This window comes from Sorex araneus, chromosome 4 (genome assembly GCF_027595985.1).
Source record: "Sorex araneus isolate mSorAra2 chromosome 4, mSorAra2.pri, whole genome shotgun sequence".
NCBI classification, from domain to species: Eukaryota; Metazoa; Chordata; class Mammalia; order Eulipotyphla; family Soricidae; genus Sorex; species Sorex araneus.
The window spans coordinates 55,373,024-55,389,045 of NC_073305.1; the positions used below are offsets into that span (position 1 = coordinate 55,373,024).

A 16,022-nucleotide genomic window follows, 5' to 3' on the forward strand; every position below is an offset into this window, starting at 1 on the left:
ATCTCAAATTTCTGAGGGTTTGAAATTTTAGAGTAGCTTTGCTTAGTTCTTTTTGAGGGCCTTTTCCACAATCACCCAACTGTCACTTCCTCCATATTATCTTTTTAAATTAAGTCCAGTCACATTGAAGGGAAGAAAACTCCACCTCTTGAAGACTAGCAAAGAATTTGGGAGCACACATTAAAATGTTCGTTCATAGTAGCACCTAACATTTGAAGTTTCTAAAGAGCTCCTGAAAGAGTGCTAATGACAACAGTGTTCTTTTCTACTATATCAGAGCAATATAGGGTCTCTCCCCAGAAGGACTATAATATATCATCAGACTTTTGATTCAACTACTTTCTAGTGCATACTGGGCAGAATTTGTCATAGCCAGAAGAGAAGGGATAATATTAACATTTTGCTATACTCATACAGAACTCTTTCCTGTGTTTGTAAGACTATCATCTGATGTTTATTTTTGTGATGGTATCATTGATGAACAAGTATAAGTGGGCTGACATTTATTTTATCAAGCATTGAGTGAAATGTGGCAGATTTCTTTAAATGTGTGGTTCTCCTTAATAACAGCTTATTAATATTTTAATAATTTTATCAATGAAATATTATTTAGATAATTATTTTATAGTTATACATATTTTATATATAATAAGATTTAATAACATTAAATGTTTAATAATATTGTAGCACTGTGGTCTTGTTGTTCATCGATTTGCTTGAGCGGGCACCAGTAATGACTCTATTGTGAGAATTGTTGTTACTGTTTTTGGCATATCGAATACACCACGGGTAGCTTGCCAGGCTCTGCCGTGTGGGCGAGATACTCTTAGTAGCTTGCCGGATTTTCTGAGAGCGGTAGAGGAATATAACCTGGGTCAGTTGGGTGCAAAACAAAACCCTACCCACTGTGGTATTGCTCCAACGATTAATAATAGTAAATTATTCTATTAATAATATAATGGTATTACATAACCACATGCCCAGTGGTACTCAGGGCTTACACCTAGCTTTGTGCTCAGTATTCACTATTGGCTCTGTGTTCAGGGAGAACTCTGGCGATACTCAAGGAACAATATGTGGTGTCAAGGATCAAATCCAGGTTGGCCACATGGAAAGCAAGAGTCTCTCCCATCCACATTTATTTTTTTAAATATTTTTTAATTTTAAATATTTATTTTAAATATTTATTTAATATTTTTTAAATATTGAATTCTTCACAGATTTGCATGCCATTCTTACACAGAGGCTTTGACAGTCTTTCCTGTGTCATTCCAATATTAGTATATATACTGGAGAAGAGACCTCGGTGACAAATTTAAACAAATCAAGTGCTCATAAATTTTTAGAAAAAAAATCAGCATATACTGAGAGTAAAATTAATATAGGGAAAAATGGCATTCATTTATATTTAGCTCTTGAGATACATTTATTTACTCTTGAGAAGCTCTAAGTGTTTTGAAGATATTAACTTAAGAATTTACTAATAGGAATGGTAATGGTTTGAGATTCTTTATTTTCAATTTACTTTTATTAACATATAGTATAATTTTAGACCTTTGAATTACAGCAAATGAATAATTCTTTTCCCCCTAAACTATTTATCTAAACAATTTAAACTGAAGTAACATTGCACTATAACATTATATGTTTCAGTAGTGCATTGTAAATCACTATCTAAATATACTACATTCAGATAATTAAATTCAAATAATTATCATTTAAAGTCTAATTGTATACTATGTAATTGATCATTTTTTACCCAGTTTGGTAGCCTAATTTTATTTTATCCTTTAAAGGTTTTACTGTCATCCCGTTACTCATTGATTTGTTCCAGCGGGCACCAGTAATGTCTCTCATTGTGAGACTTATTGTTACTGTCCTTGGCATATCGAATATGCCACGGGTAGCTTGCCAGAGTCTGCTGTGCGGGTGCGATACTCTCGGTAGCTTGCCGGGCTCTCCGTGAGGGGTGGAGGAATCAACACGGGCCGGCTGCGTGAAAGGTGAACGCCTTACCGCTAAGCTATCGCTCCAGCCCTTTAAAAGTTTAATTTTGTTTTATTCCATATATTCTTTTGTTTAGTTCCTTTAGGGTAGTATGTCTTTTTTGTTCAGCTTATTTTACTAAGTATGATGCTCTCTAGGGCCAATCATGTTACAAATAGTAGTATTTCCTACTTTGTATACAGGTATATACAGATATGTATATAAATATATTTCATCATTTTTATGTGCTTTCCTATTAATGAGCATTGATTTCCCCCCATTATTTACTATTGTAAATATTGCTGCAGTGAATATGGGGTACATATATATCTTCAGATTAGTGCCTTTGCATTCTTCAGGTAAATGCCTTAATTGAGTAAGTGGATTGTATGTGGTTTCTATTTCTTGAGCATTTTTTATATTGTTATCTATAATGGTTGCACAAATTTACATTCTACAATGGTTACACCGATTTATATTCCCATCAACAAAAAATGAAGGTTCCGTCCTGTCCATATTCTCTCTAGTACTTACCGTCTTTCAGATGTAGTCATCCTCAGAGGTGTGAGGTTATGTCATTGCTGCTTGGATTTGCATTTCTCTAATAAAAGCAGACAAGGTCTTTTCACGTGCCTATTGACCACCTTTATTTCTTCTTTAAAGTAGCATCTATTCTGATCCACTGCATATGTTTTAATCAGGCTGTCTATTTTGATGAGTTGTATGAATTCTTTCGTTTTGAACATTCAGTTAGATGTGTGATTCATGCATACACTCAAGGAGCTATTACCACAATAAGAGTACGAATCTCTTCACACCCCAAAGTTTCATGTACTCTTTTGTCATACCACTCCACACCATTATTCTATTTGCCCTTTGTTCTTTCTTTTATCACCATAGTTTTTAGAGTTCCATATAAATTATTTTACAGTATATTATTTTGATACAAAATTATTTCATTCCCAGTGCATTTATAAATCAGTCAGGGTACTGTATTTATAGATGATTTATTTTATTATTCAGTAATATTCTATTGTATGAATGTCCACATATATATTCATCTGATTATTTTTTGAGTTGTTTCTGTCTTTCAAAACTATGAAAGCAGTCATATACACACTAATGTAGATGTTTTTGATTAAATATATATGCATATATGTTTATATACATATTTGTATATATGTGTTTAGAGAAATGAGTGGGACTAATGGGTTTCTTGGTAATTTAATTGAATGTATAATTTTATTGACATTTCAACTGTTTTCTAGAGTGGTGTACTATTTTACACTATTATCAGTTATAAATGAGAGATCTAGTTGCCTCTAGTGATTATCAGCATTTAAAATTATCAGAAGTTATATTTTAGTCACTCTGTTAGATGAACAGTAGTAGCATCTACTTACAAATTTACTTGCATTTATCTTGTAAATGATACTAAAAATATTTTATGTATTTATCTTCTTTATATCCCCTTTGATAAAGTATTTCTATATTATTTTAAATTTTTGCTGTTTCATAAATTCTTTTAGTAGTATACTTTTGCTACAGTTTCTGAGTCCAGTCCAGGAATTTTTTATTGTATTTTTTTTCTTGGGCTGGAGCTATAGCACAGTGGGAAGGGCATTTGCCTTGCATGTAGCCGACCCAGGTTCAATTCTTCTGTCCCTCTTGGAGAGCCCAGCAAGCTAATGAGAGTATCCCATCTGCACAGCAGAGCCTGGCAAGCTCCCCGTGGTGTATTCAAAATGCCAAAAAGAGTAACAACAAGTCTCATAATGGAGATGTTACTGGTGCCCGAGCAAATTGATGAATAATGGGACAACAGTGCAACAGTGCTACAGTGCTTTTTTTCTAAAAGCTTTATCCACATTTAACTCTATGATCCATTTAAGCTAATTTTGCAAAACTGAGGTTTTAAATGGGAATTTGCTATCAATCTATCTTCTAGCTGACTACATATCTAGCTTATGGATGTCAAATTGTTCCAGTATCATTTTTTGAAAGGTTTACAATTTTGCTATTGAATTATCTGTGCGCCTTTTTACATAATATCATATTCTTCTTCATTTCTATTTTTGAATTATTTTTCTGTTCACTTTTTTATTATTCTGTTTCATAATTTGCTGAGTAATTTGTTTTATATCCTGGACATTTAGAACAGAGTATTGTGAAACCTTGTTTAACTCCTATGACAAATGTTAACAGGTTTATTATAATAGCCATTTAATTTAATTAGGTTCATGTTTATCAGTCTATTTTTCAAAAAATTTAATACTTTTCAAAATACTATTAGCACTGCCCATTTATAAGTCTAGGGGACATGTGGTTGAATGTGGATTTTCTATAGGATTAGATCTATGCATGAACCACATGGTAGTAAGTCTCGACTTCATGAAAAAACAAACAAACAAGAAAAACCAAACAAACTTCTTAGATTCATTTCCCTTAAATACATGATATCCTTTGTTAACTCCTTTTCTACAACCACTGGAATAGAGCTGTTACCAACTGGATTCCATGGGATATCAAAAGACCGCATGGCCGCCCACCTACGAGATGGTCAGACTTCTTCATCAAGACCCTGAATGAATGAGGCCCTTCATGTTCCTGGAGAAAGCTGATGCCACTGGGCTACACTAGCATGTGACAGGGACGAATGGAGATGTTACTGGTGCCTGCTTGAGCAAATGGACGAACAACGGGATGACAAGTGACAAGTGATAACTCCTTTTCACTTTCCATCTTTCATCAAAAAAATCTGGTGTTGCATAGTTCACTCTTGCACAATTCCTGTGAACGCATCCTTGTTAAGAGAACAGAGAAAAACAAAAGCAGAGTTTGCAATCTGTAATCTTATAGTCCTCGTCCTCAGAATCCTAGGAGCCTGTATACTTGGAGCTGTAAAATTGGGTGTAAAACAATGAAGAAAATGGTGGAGAAATGAAGGCCAGGAGGTTTTCTCTACTTTAATTTTCCCAATCCATATACCGAACTAGAGAACTTCTGGAGATTCTTGTTCTCTGTATTTATTTCTGATTTTCTGGATTTCCTTAAGTTTGGATTTCCTTAAATTTGGACAAGTTTGGATGATAAAAAAAAATGGTAAATTATTTATGCGCTCTGCAGCAGCCAAAATAACCTTTGAATTTGAAGGAAAATGAAACCAGAGTCATCTGATGTCATATTTCTGGAATATGTGTGTTGGTATGAGTTTTGTTGGGGTCTTTTTGAAAAAAAAATGCATAATGTGTTGTGAGCAATTAAGTGATCAGTGTTTTCAGTAACATAGTATGTGTATGGTGTATTTTAGAAGTTATATGTTTGTAAACTTTTTGCTGACCATGGAGCACTTTCCTTCTACCTTGTTTGCCACCTTGTGGCCCACTCCCTACAACTGGTTGGTTACTTAGTCTCACATTGTGTCCCTTCCCAATTACACAACTTTCACCTGTGGTTTCCTTGCAATATCCTAGGGGTTCACTGAGGACCATATAATTCCTGGTTGAGAAATTCTAATCTACATCATATAAAAAAAGTCAAGATACATATTTGAGTCTTTTCCTTTGCCAGTTTTCAGAATAATGAATTAATTTACCAGTATACTCCAATAATGAATTTGTTGCTCATTTTTAAAGAATAATTTTATTGTATAATTTTTTAAATGTTTGATCTGTGTAGACCCATCATAGTTGATATATTAAAGCTGATTTTGACCTTATTTAGTTGGTAAACAATAAGAAACTAAGTAAAATAATAATTTAACAATGCATAAAAATTATTGTTATCATTTTGTTACTTACTATAAACCGTGACTTAGATCAAATAATTTGCCAGATTACTATAGGATCAGGTGGCAATATCCGAGAATGGCTCCCATACCACTCATCTGTTTCTCAATGGTATATTACCAATACTGGCAAGCAAGTACTCAGGAGCAACATCATCCATCCAGTTTATAAATTATTCATTCATTGGAACAGCAAATACTCATTTAATACCTACTATGTGTCAGACATTGTACTAAGCACAACAACTTCAGTAATAGAAATAGACATGCTCTCTGCTCAGGTTCTAGGCAGGGAAAAATATACACAAATCAAACGATGGCACAGAAACACGTAAAATTGTCGTATGACAAAAGTTTTTAAAAGGTGATCTTTAAGAAAAGGAATGAATGTGATTAAGAGAGTTGGTCCCTTTAGGAAGGAAAAGCCTTTAAGAATATTTATTGGAAATTTAAAAGGAAGTTAAGCAATAGGGGTGGAAGTACTGGTAACTATATTTTTCAATATTTAGAGTATATTCAGTACTTAGAATACTTGAATACTTAATCTCTTGCTTCCCCTGCTTAATGTTAAAATATGACCCCTGCCAGCTGTAATTTTCCAAAACCCTTATTGAAATAATATTATTTTATATAAATTTAATGTTATTTACAAAATAACCGGCCTCATGTTTTTTTTTCCTCTCCCAATATGACACTTACCTTTTCTGGGCACCAGGTCCAGTAAACAAAATTGATTGTCGGAACAAATAAACAAACATAGATTTCCTATTAACCCCCTATGAAGGAAAAATCCATTCAAAGGATCTTAGTTCTTCCTTTTTGCCTGATTTTTCTTTGGGACTCTATTGAATTTCCTTCAAGTGTTCAGGAGTACTTGATTATCTGTAGAACAAGCTGAATCTTGTTTTCTAGCTCAATTTTGAGTCTAGTTGAACCCACTTAGTGGTAGGTGCTTAGCAAGTAAGCAAGTAAGAATCAGACTTGCTTCAGCTATTTGCATTTGCATTGGTTACTCTTGATACCCAGACCTTGAGATAAAGGTGCAAACAAATTAAATAGAATATTTACCACCCTGATAATCATCTCCTGATAGGTAGCCCTGTCCTTTTCAGAGAGTGGAGAGTCTTGGCAAACAGAAAATGGAAGGAGAATGATGAGAAAAAAGGCTTTCCACATAAATTAGATGGTTTGGCCTGGTAAGCAAAGCACCCCAGACTCCTCTCTCTCACAATGGAGAGGTATATTTTGAGAGTACTGTGAAGCAAACACTGCACTCTTTTCTTTTGTTTTCCTCCCAAGGCTCACATTTTTATAGATTCAATAAGTATAGGAAGTATTGCTGGTTTCATCAAAAATATGCTCAACACAAATGGGAAATTTCCATTCTGTGGATGCTCAGAGCCATATCAGTAACAACAACCTCCCTCTGGCTCTTGGATTCTTCTCCCCAATCGAGTATATTGGTCCCATAGTAGCACTAGAAAAATCAACTCAAGAATCTTTGCTTGACTTGTGTGACTATTGTGTCACAATAAAAGGGCTACAGCCACTTATAAAGTTTTGGTAAGGCATATCGGTCTAGCATTACCACTTCAAGGAGTAAATAATCCAGTCATGAATTTTATTGCTCATGTGTTGAATATTCTAGAGCTAGGGTGGATTTAACTACTCTTATAATAAATTTTTTAGAATTAGATATGGCTTTAGGCCTGAGAGGACATAATTGATATCAGGGACCATTGATGTCCTTCCTAAGCTATAAAAAAAAAAATCAGGTGCTATTACCAAGAGAAGAAAATATGGTATTGGCTCACTGTATATATATACATCTAAAAATATACAGAGTATTCCCAGATGGGGTGATATTTTTTTTCTCTACCTCTTTCAGAGACCTGGAACTTTTCATAAATAAAATATTAGATAAAATTTGTGATATGACTCTAAGAATGGATGGAAATAATGAGGTAAATGTGATAGTATACCATAGAATAGTTAACTGTTGTTAGGGAAAGATATAAAAATGTTTCTTTAAAATAATCTACCCAGTGACCAGCTACTATAATGGTGTTTTTTCTATCCTGGTGTTTTTTCTATTCATTATCCGTACTTTCATTCTTACTAATTAAAGCTCTCTTCTTAAGAACTGAATATAAATTATTATAACTATTTCACAAAGAGAAGCTGGAATTATGGTGGAGGAAAAGAGAATTTGAGAAGGAAAAAAAATGTGTAAAGGGTGATATTGTGAGATGGGAGAGAATGTAAATGAAATAGTAGCTGAAGTGCAATGTGAACCTGTATTAATACCACTAAAGTATACACCAAGCACCACCAAAAATGATCCCTGAGCACAGCTGAATGTGCCTCCCTCCAAAAAAAAATCTCTGGTGAAAAGAAGAGCTGTATGCAAAATTCATGGAGACAAGTTAAAGAGGCAGAACACTTATCTAAAATCTTTGCCTTCCTTTGGATTTAGTATAGATTTAGCAAAGAAGATATTGAAGCATTTTTTGAGGTTAACCTGGTTGAAGGAAGGAAGCACCAACAGATTCTTGGGTTTCCCTAACATGACAGTTGGAAGGTAAACAGAACCCACAGGATGGGTTGAGAGGTAATCAGTTTTCTTTCTAAATGGTTATCCTCTCTTTCCTCCTAGAGCAGAATAATATAAGCGCACACAGTAACTACCTTGGCAGGCTAGAGTCTATAAAAATGTAATGCACTTGAGTGGTTACATCAACAACTTTTAATACAATCCTTGCCAGTGAATGATACTCACTTGACTTATTGCTACCTGTGTGACCTATAACTTATTCATCATCACACATAGTAGGTTGTCATTATCCAGAAGATAAAATAATTCAGATTCCTATTGTTTTCAATTTGACTAGGTCAGTTTGACTTGAGTCTGAGAGTCAGATGGGGAGAAAAAACACTGAAATAGAGACAAATGTTTGAAGGCGAGTCATGACTGCTCTATATTGGACATGAGCTCTGAGCAACTATGTTACTCAGTAGTTCTTTGCCTTTCAGTGTCTGGACAGTGTGCTTAACATGTGAACTATGGGATTGCTGAAAATGAGTGATTTTCTGTTCCCACAAGATGGTTAGAACTTGGTTTGATCTTATTTTGTAAATTGTTGCTGGGAAATATGAATAGAATCAAGGGTACGGTCTTCAACAGGGTTTGAAGGTGGTATCTGCAGACACTAGCATTTAAGAGCATTGCCTCTCCTCCTTGGCCTTGCAAGACTAACAGTGAGGCAGCATGCACTGTGAGGCATTTCTATTTCTGGACATGGGGCGTCTATCTAGTCCTAGTGTTTTCATTCAGGAGCTGCAATGGGATGCTTCTCGCCTGAGCCCAGCTTTATGCAAACAAATGTAGTTGAATTCATCTTTTTAGATTCAGAGTAGTGAAAAATTATTTCATGTGCTTTGAGCTAAGAAGGCAGGGAAACTTCTTATAATGTTTCCTTGAGATCTGGGAATGGTTTCTATAATTCTAGAAATTATGACAACCATCCATAAAGATAAGGCAGATTTTCCATGCAGAAGTTCTGGTAGCTTACAGGAATGTTAGTTAATCCCCATTTGTAGGAGTGTGGCAAACATTTAATGATTTAATTTAATTTTTTATTATAACTAGAAAATGAGCATCGTGTAGGCTGGACATGTTGAGGCCCAGAACCAATTTGGACTCCCTATATTGAAGCTCTTTGATTTGGAGATTGTCTTGCTTTTGTCCACAGTTATTTGTGTTCTTAAGGCATGATTGTGTCTATTTAATTTATATCACTTAAAGCCAGATTCTTACAATAATGTTGTTATTTAATTTCAGTCTGCAACAAGTAATTAAATAAAAAATATCATTCAATGAGCATCCAGTTGGCATCATGCTAGATCTGTGATGAATGGAAAAATGCACTTGATTACATTTTGGTTCCTCAAAGTTATATGAGTACTCAGCAATTGCTTAAAGATCCAGAAACCCTAGAATTGAAGCCTGATCAGAAATTGTTTGTCAAGTGCTTCCAATTTTTTTTTTTACATTTTGAAAATCTCCACTTTCTTCCTTTACCTAACTATTAACACATTCACCTATTCAGCAAATCTTAATTAAGGACCTACTGGTATGCCTGGCACTGAGGATTGTTTGAGGAGTAAAAGTAATTTTTTTAATTTATTGTCACAGCTTAGCTTGATAGTATCAAGTACTCACACTGGAGAGTCAGTTAGTGGGGCTGTGAAATATAACAAGTTTATATCCTCTCCAAGCTTCATTTTCTCATCTGCACATGGAGATAATAACACCTATGTCACATAACTTGAGAATTAAAGACTAGTGTGGAAAAGACTGAAACATTTTTCAAATCACGTAGTACATGCTTAAGAGTTGCTCTTCATCTGTTTAGGCCTTATTGTCATCAATTTTGGGGTCTATTTTAAAAAAGAAATGTTAAGAGGTCAGAGATAGTTGCATTTTTTGGATGTCCAATTGCCTCTAACACCTGTTAATATATAATGCTTATGGATAATTAATAAACATAAATACATAGAATACTAGTAAAAATATGAAAGTTGGTGTCAAGCAGCACAGATGTTAAGACAATGTGTTGAATCCCACCAATCCCACTTCAAATCCCCGACACCTCTTATGATCCCCTGAGCATTTCCAGGGTCACTCTCGAACACCAAGCCAGGAATAACCTTTAAGCACTGCTGTGTGTGGCTCACCCCTGACCTCTGAAACTCCCACCTCCCCTGCCAAAATAATATAAAATAAAATAATCTGAAAGTGTTTAAAATGTCTCCCTCATGCTTCTACCTACTAGGGAGTATTGTGTTTTAGTTATTTTATCATTTGCAACTTTCTTTTTTATGTGTGCCACATAAAAGGGAAAAAGAAGGAAGCAAGGGCTAAGAGCACGGTTTTGTGGTAGAGCTTTATGCCATGCCTATGGAGGAGCTGGGTTCAATGATAACAGCACAAAAAAAATAATAAAGAAAAGGGAAGAGGAAGAAGGAGACAAAGGGACAAGAAGACTCATGATCAGGAGCTGAGACAGTCAGCACAGAGAGAGAGCTAGTATAGCCACATAGACCTGGATTAGGGAAACCTTGTTAGGGGAGAGGATGAAGGTTTGGTAATAGCTCCCTCCTGTTGAGAGCTAGCACTAGATAGTTAGGTAATAGGCAAATAGAAAATAAGAGATAAATGGAGATGATGGAGACTGTGCCTTAGGATAGTGCCACTCTCTTGACCTACAAGCTGTCAGTGGCACAGAGCCCTGGGCTCACAGGGGCCCATACTTTGTTGCTCTGCTGTTTCCCTCAGGAAATTCTTAATATGTTTTGAATAAGGGGTCCCACCTTTCATTTAGCATTGGACTCTGCAAATTATGTGGTTAGTCTTGCCTTAGGGGAAGGTTTGTGAGAGAATTTCTCTCTGTGGGATGAATGTAATCCCTTTTTAGTGCATTCTTGAGATGTCAATAGTTTTGAATTACTTGCAAGAGAGAACATTCAACTTTAACTGAAACTCCAGGCAAGGCAGGGCCTGGGGTAGTTTAGTTCTACCCAGATCTTGTAGCATGTAGCAACACTTTCTCTCTATTCTGTCTGTAGGAATCCCTCTACCTTTACCCCAGCTCTGGGCATTTGTAAAATCCAGAAGTCTCCTGGTGCCTGGTAATGTGTGCTCCCTCCATCAGACTCTGGGAAGGCCTAGTACAATGCCCTACTCCCAGCACTCATTCTGGCAAAATGTTTCATGATGAGAGAAAAGGCTTGAGGTATTTCTGCGGGTGTTAAAACAAAGGAAGAAATGTTCCTTAAAATTTTGTGTAAGATACCAAGAATTTTTCACTGCTGAGTTTTATGCTTAGAAAGAGGTGCACTTCTGCTTCTTGGTGAACGTTGTACAGAGACACTTTCTTTTCCTGCTGGTTCCATTCTGACAGAAAGGCGCTGTGCAGAGAGGAGAGAGTGCTATGAGTTCAGCCCATTATCAAACAGTTTCGACAATCATTTTGATCTTGTCAGGATCAGCAGGCTTCCTTTCAGCAGACCTAAAAAGGCTGACAGAAACAATAAATGGACAATTTTGAAACTCTTGGTCAGAGTTATACTTTGGGGGCAAACTCTGCCATAAATACTGACTTCTAGGCTCCCTCGCCGTTAGTAAACCCACCATTTTCAGATATGATTGTGCACCCCACTCCGTCTCTGACCACTTCATGGTCATCAACTTATCTCACCAATGCCCTGTCAGCTAATGATTTGCAATGGCTCTTCTATCTGCTCTTTAGTGCTTACACTACAAAGAACCAAACATGATGTATACCTCAGAGCACATATTCGTCTCTAATTTAGAGCCCTCATATCTGTAATAGTTGTATTGAACTGAAACTGAGAAAAATCACCCTTGCCATACTCCATTTTTAGGGAGACTGTGATAGCTTGGAGGATTATCCTATCGATCACTAGTCAGAAATGATTACCTCTCACTCTCTTTTGCCTCGTCAATAAATGGCACCACATTTCAATTCCAGCGGACACCTTAAAAACAAGGATGTCTAGAACAGTGAAGAGAATTATAAATATGGTGGAAACTAAAGGAAAGTGTTCAAACCCAAGTCAGTTTACAGGCTATAACACACACAATAAAGAATTTGGGTATCTAAGAAATTAACATTATTTTATAAGAGATTGATCCAACATGCCATATCCTCTCTTTTTCCCTATCTCTCTCTCTATATATATATACACACACATATATATAGTGTCAAGCTATACCACTAAAATCCTACAGTATTGCAAATTAATGAAAAAATAACAAAAAAGGGGAAAAATAAGAGAAAATTCCATTCATAGAAATTACAAGTACTCTCATTTTTAATACTGATCAAAAATCATGTCTGTTTTCTTCAGCTATTTTAAGTAATTAAGAAAAGGATCAAGTGGTTCCAAAAGGACTTCAGAAAATGTTTTAACTATCTAAATTTGTGTCTTTATAAGAATTACCTTGCTACCTTATAAATGCCTCTGCTCTAGAGCTAAGCTAATTCTACATAGCCGCAATACTATCAAAGCACTAATAATGAAGTCATTTTACATGAAAAATGGACTACAACTATCACTATCATTATCATCCTGTTGATCACCGATTTGCTTGAGCAGGCCCAGTAACTTCTCCATTCGTCCTAGCCCTGAGATTTTAGCAGTCTCTCTTTACTTATCCTTCTGGACTAATGCTTAAAGAGCATTAGAGGCTCTTTCAGGGCCAGGAGAATGACACCCATCATTGTTACTGTATTTGGCATGTGAATACACCACAGGGAGCTTGTCAGACTCTCCTGAGTGGGCGGGATGCTCTCAGTAGCTTGTTAGGTTCTCCGAGAGGGAGAACTAAGCTATAAGATGTTGCATGGCCACAAAGCTGCTGTGCACTTTATTGGGAGCTTAATTTTAGTCTCTGGATGTTGGCCGTTGATAGGATTAGATGACGCCTGGGGCACTTTGTGGGTGTGAGTACCTAGCCACTGGAAAATGAGGGATCTGGGTGGAAGAGGCCCAGTCCCGATCTGAGCAGGCTTGGAGATCTCAGCCCTGGGTCCTGCACACCTGGGTACCTCTGCGGTTCCTTCATGCGTGAGGCTTGTCCAAAAGTATGGAAAGTGGCCTTGAGCGAGGCTGTGGCTGGGTTCTGGAGGTCTTTGGCTGCCAGGGCTCTGCTCAGGGTTGGTAGGCCCCTCTCCACACTTTTGCATGAGCCTCACGCATGAAGGAACTGGCAGAGGAACCCAGGTGTGCAAGACCCAGGGTTGAGACCTCTAAGCCTGTTCGGATCGGGACTAGGCCTCTTCTGCCCAGATTCCCCATTTTTCAGTAGCTAGACAGTCACACCCATGAACTGTCCCCGGTGCCGCATAATCCCATCAATGGCCAACATCCAGAGACTATAAAACCAAGTTCCTGGAAGAGGGCAACGCAGAGTCTTTTGCCCCTGGGCCTAGCTGTCTTCATCGGGCCTCTCAGAGGGGGTAGATTGAGTCTCCCTCCCTGGCCTGAGCAGAGCTCCCATAGTCATAGACCTCTGGAAGCCAGCCACAGCCATGCTCAAGGCCCTCTCCACACGTTCGGATGAACCTCACGCATGAAAAATGGACACTTTTATAAAATTGAAATACCAATTTTTACATCAAAATCAACAGACGTCAAATTAAAGTGTGTATAAGAGGGTGAGGTTGGGTTGTATATTTAAAAACATGCAAGGTGTGATTATCATTTCAGCTAAACACTTGTGATCTAGTATAGCATTTTTCTTTATCACTCTTTTCTGTGTATGTTTCATATTTCTTTATTAATCCAATCTTTCTATGTTGTGTTTTATACAATACTTGCTTTACAGAATACAAGGAGGCATTATAAAATTAATAAAAATAAAGAGTGGTCATGGAGGGGGGTTCAGAAAGATAGTCCAGAATATCAAGGCTTTTACTTTGTACCTGGCCCACTCTGGTTCCATTCTGGAACTTCATAGTCCCTTAAGCACCTCCAGGAGTGATCCTATGCACATAGCCAAGAGTTGACCCTGAACAAATGGAGAGGGAGAGAGAGAGAGAGAGAGAGAGAGAGAGAGAGAGAGAGAGAGAGAGAGAGACCTGTGTTTAGATAAACAAGGTTCTTTGTACTTTACAAAGCCCAAAGAGTCATCTTTTATAGGAATATTCAAGGATTTTAATTACTATACTTCCTTTAAATAGTAAAGAGTGGAAGTGAAACATGAACCAGAACACTCCCCACTCTTGTTAAAATTTAGATTCTATGGAGGACAGTACATTGCCATAGGGAAAATTTTGGGTTTTTGTCTCAAATGTGATACCACATTTGAGGGGTAGGATGGTGAAAAGACAAGGCATTGCCCTGTGTTCTGCTGAAGCACTTGATGATCCAAGGCACTGTGCTGATCTAGACTGGCCTTAGGAACCATTACCTTTCATTTCTTCTTTGGACTCCTTTGTTTGTTTGAGAGAACAATCCATACCAAATGTTCAGGAGGAAGCATATACGACAGTTCCAAAATAACAGGTTAATTTGCTTGTGTTCTTTGAAGTAAAAAATCTAGGCAGTTCTGTTTTTGCTTGAAAACTGGAGATCAGAAAATGAATGCCAAGTGCTTTTATATATTGTGAAACGAAAACCCAGTTGAAAGTCATATAGAGTTCTCCAAATGTCTCTATCTATTGTTGCAGCTCCAGGTCAACAGATTGTGACTGTTATTTTTTTAATTTTTTTTATTGAATCACCATGTGAAAAGTTACAAAGCTTTCAGGCTCAAGTCTCAGTCATACAATTATCAAACACCCATCCCTTCACAAGTGCACAAGTTCCACCACCAAAAATCCCAGTATACCTTCCATCCCACCCTCATCCCCCACCTCTGTGGCTGATGATTTTCACTTTGCTTTCTCTTTACTTTGATTACATTCAATATTTCAACAGAAAACTCACTATTATTATTTGGAATTTTCCCCCAACAGTCAGACCCGCTGAAAAGGCATCGGTTGATAATTTGTTTTCCATTGCTGAGAGTGAAGAGCATATGAGGTCTTTGATTTCTGGTATTTTAGTAATTAAGTCCAGAGAAATTTCTGCCAGAAATCCTATCATTGCAAGCTCTTACCTCTGCTTAGTGGGCCTTATAAGATGACGGTTGCTACACCGCCGTCAGGGAAAGGAAAGGCCGAGAGAAATAAAACTTTCCCCTCCCAGAGCAGCATGGGGCCATAGTTTAGTTCACATTCCAGAGGCATTTCTGCAAGAAGCCGCTGGGTGCCGAAATTAGTCACTGGAACTCAGGGATCTGTGTCGATCAGGAAATGGAAGAGCCATTCGTGTGCGGCCGCTCAGGTCTCGTCTAGGCAGAAGGCCAACTCTGTTATGGTTTTAATGGTTTGTAATCAGTGGGATCCAGAATGCCCAAATCTTATCTAATCAATCACCTTCCACTGTTAGGTTCTGAAGAATGTTCTATAACTGAGTAATAAGAATGTTCTTTAGGGCCTTGCATGCAGCTGACCGGGGTTTGATCCCTGAAATCCCATGTGGTACTCTGAGCACTTCCTGGAGTAATTCCTGAGGCAAAACCAGGAGTAACCCTTGAGCATCGAAGAGTGTGACCCAAAAAGTCCTCCCCACCCTGCAAAAAAAAAGAGAATGTGCCTTAAGTTATTATTTATTCCGC

At 37.0% G+C, this 16,022-nt stretch overlaps 1 non-coding gene across 1 annotated transcript; it reads right to left on the bottom strand.

Annotated features, from left to right (window-relative positions):
- Nucleotides 1-1,198: 1,198 nt before the first annotated feature.
- Nucleotides 1,199-1,303, bottom strand: LOC129404604 (U6 spliceosomal RNA). Its single transcript, XR_008629988.1, has one exon. It is a non-coding gene; the product is annotated as a U6 spliceosomal RNA (small nuclear RNA).
- Between the last annotated feature and the right edge of the window lie 14,719 nt (nucleotides 1,304-16,022).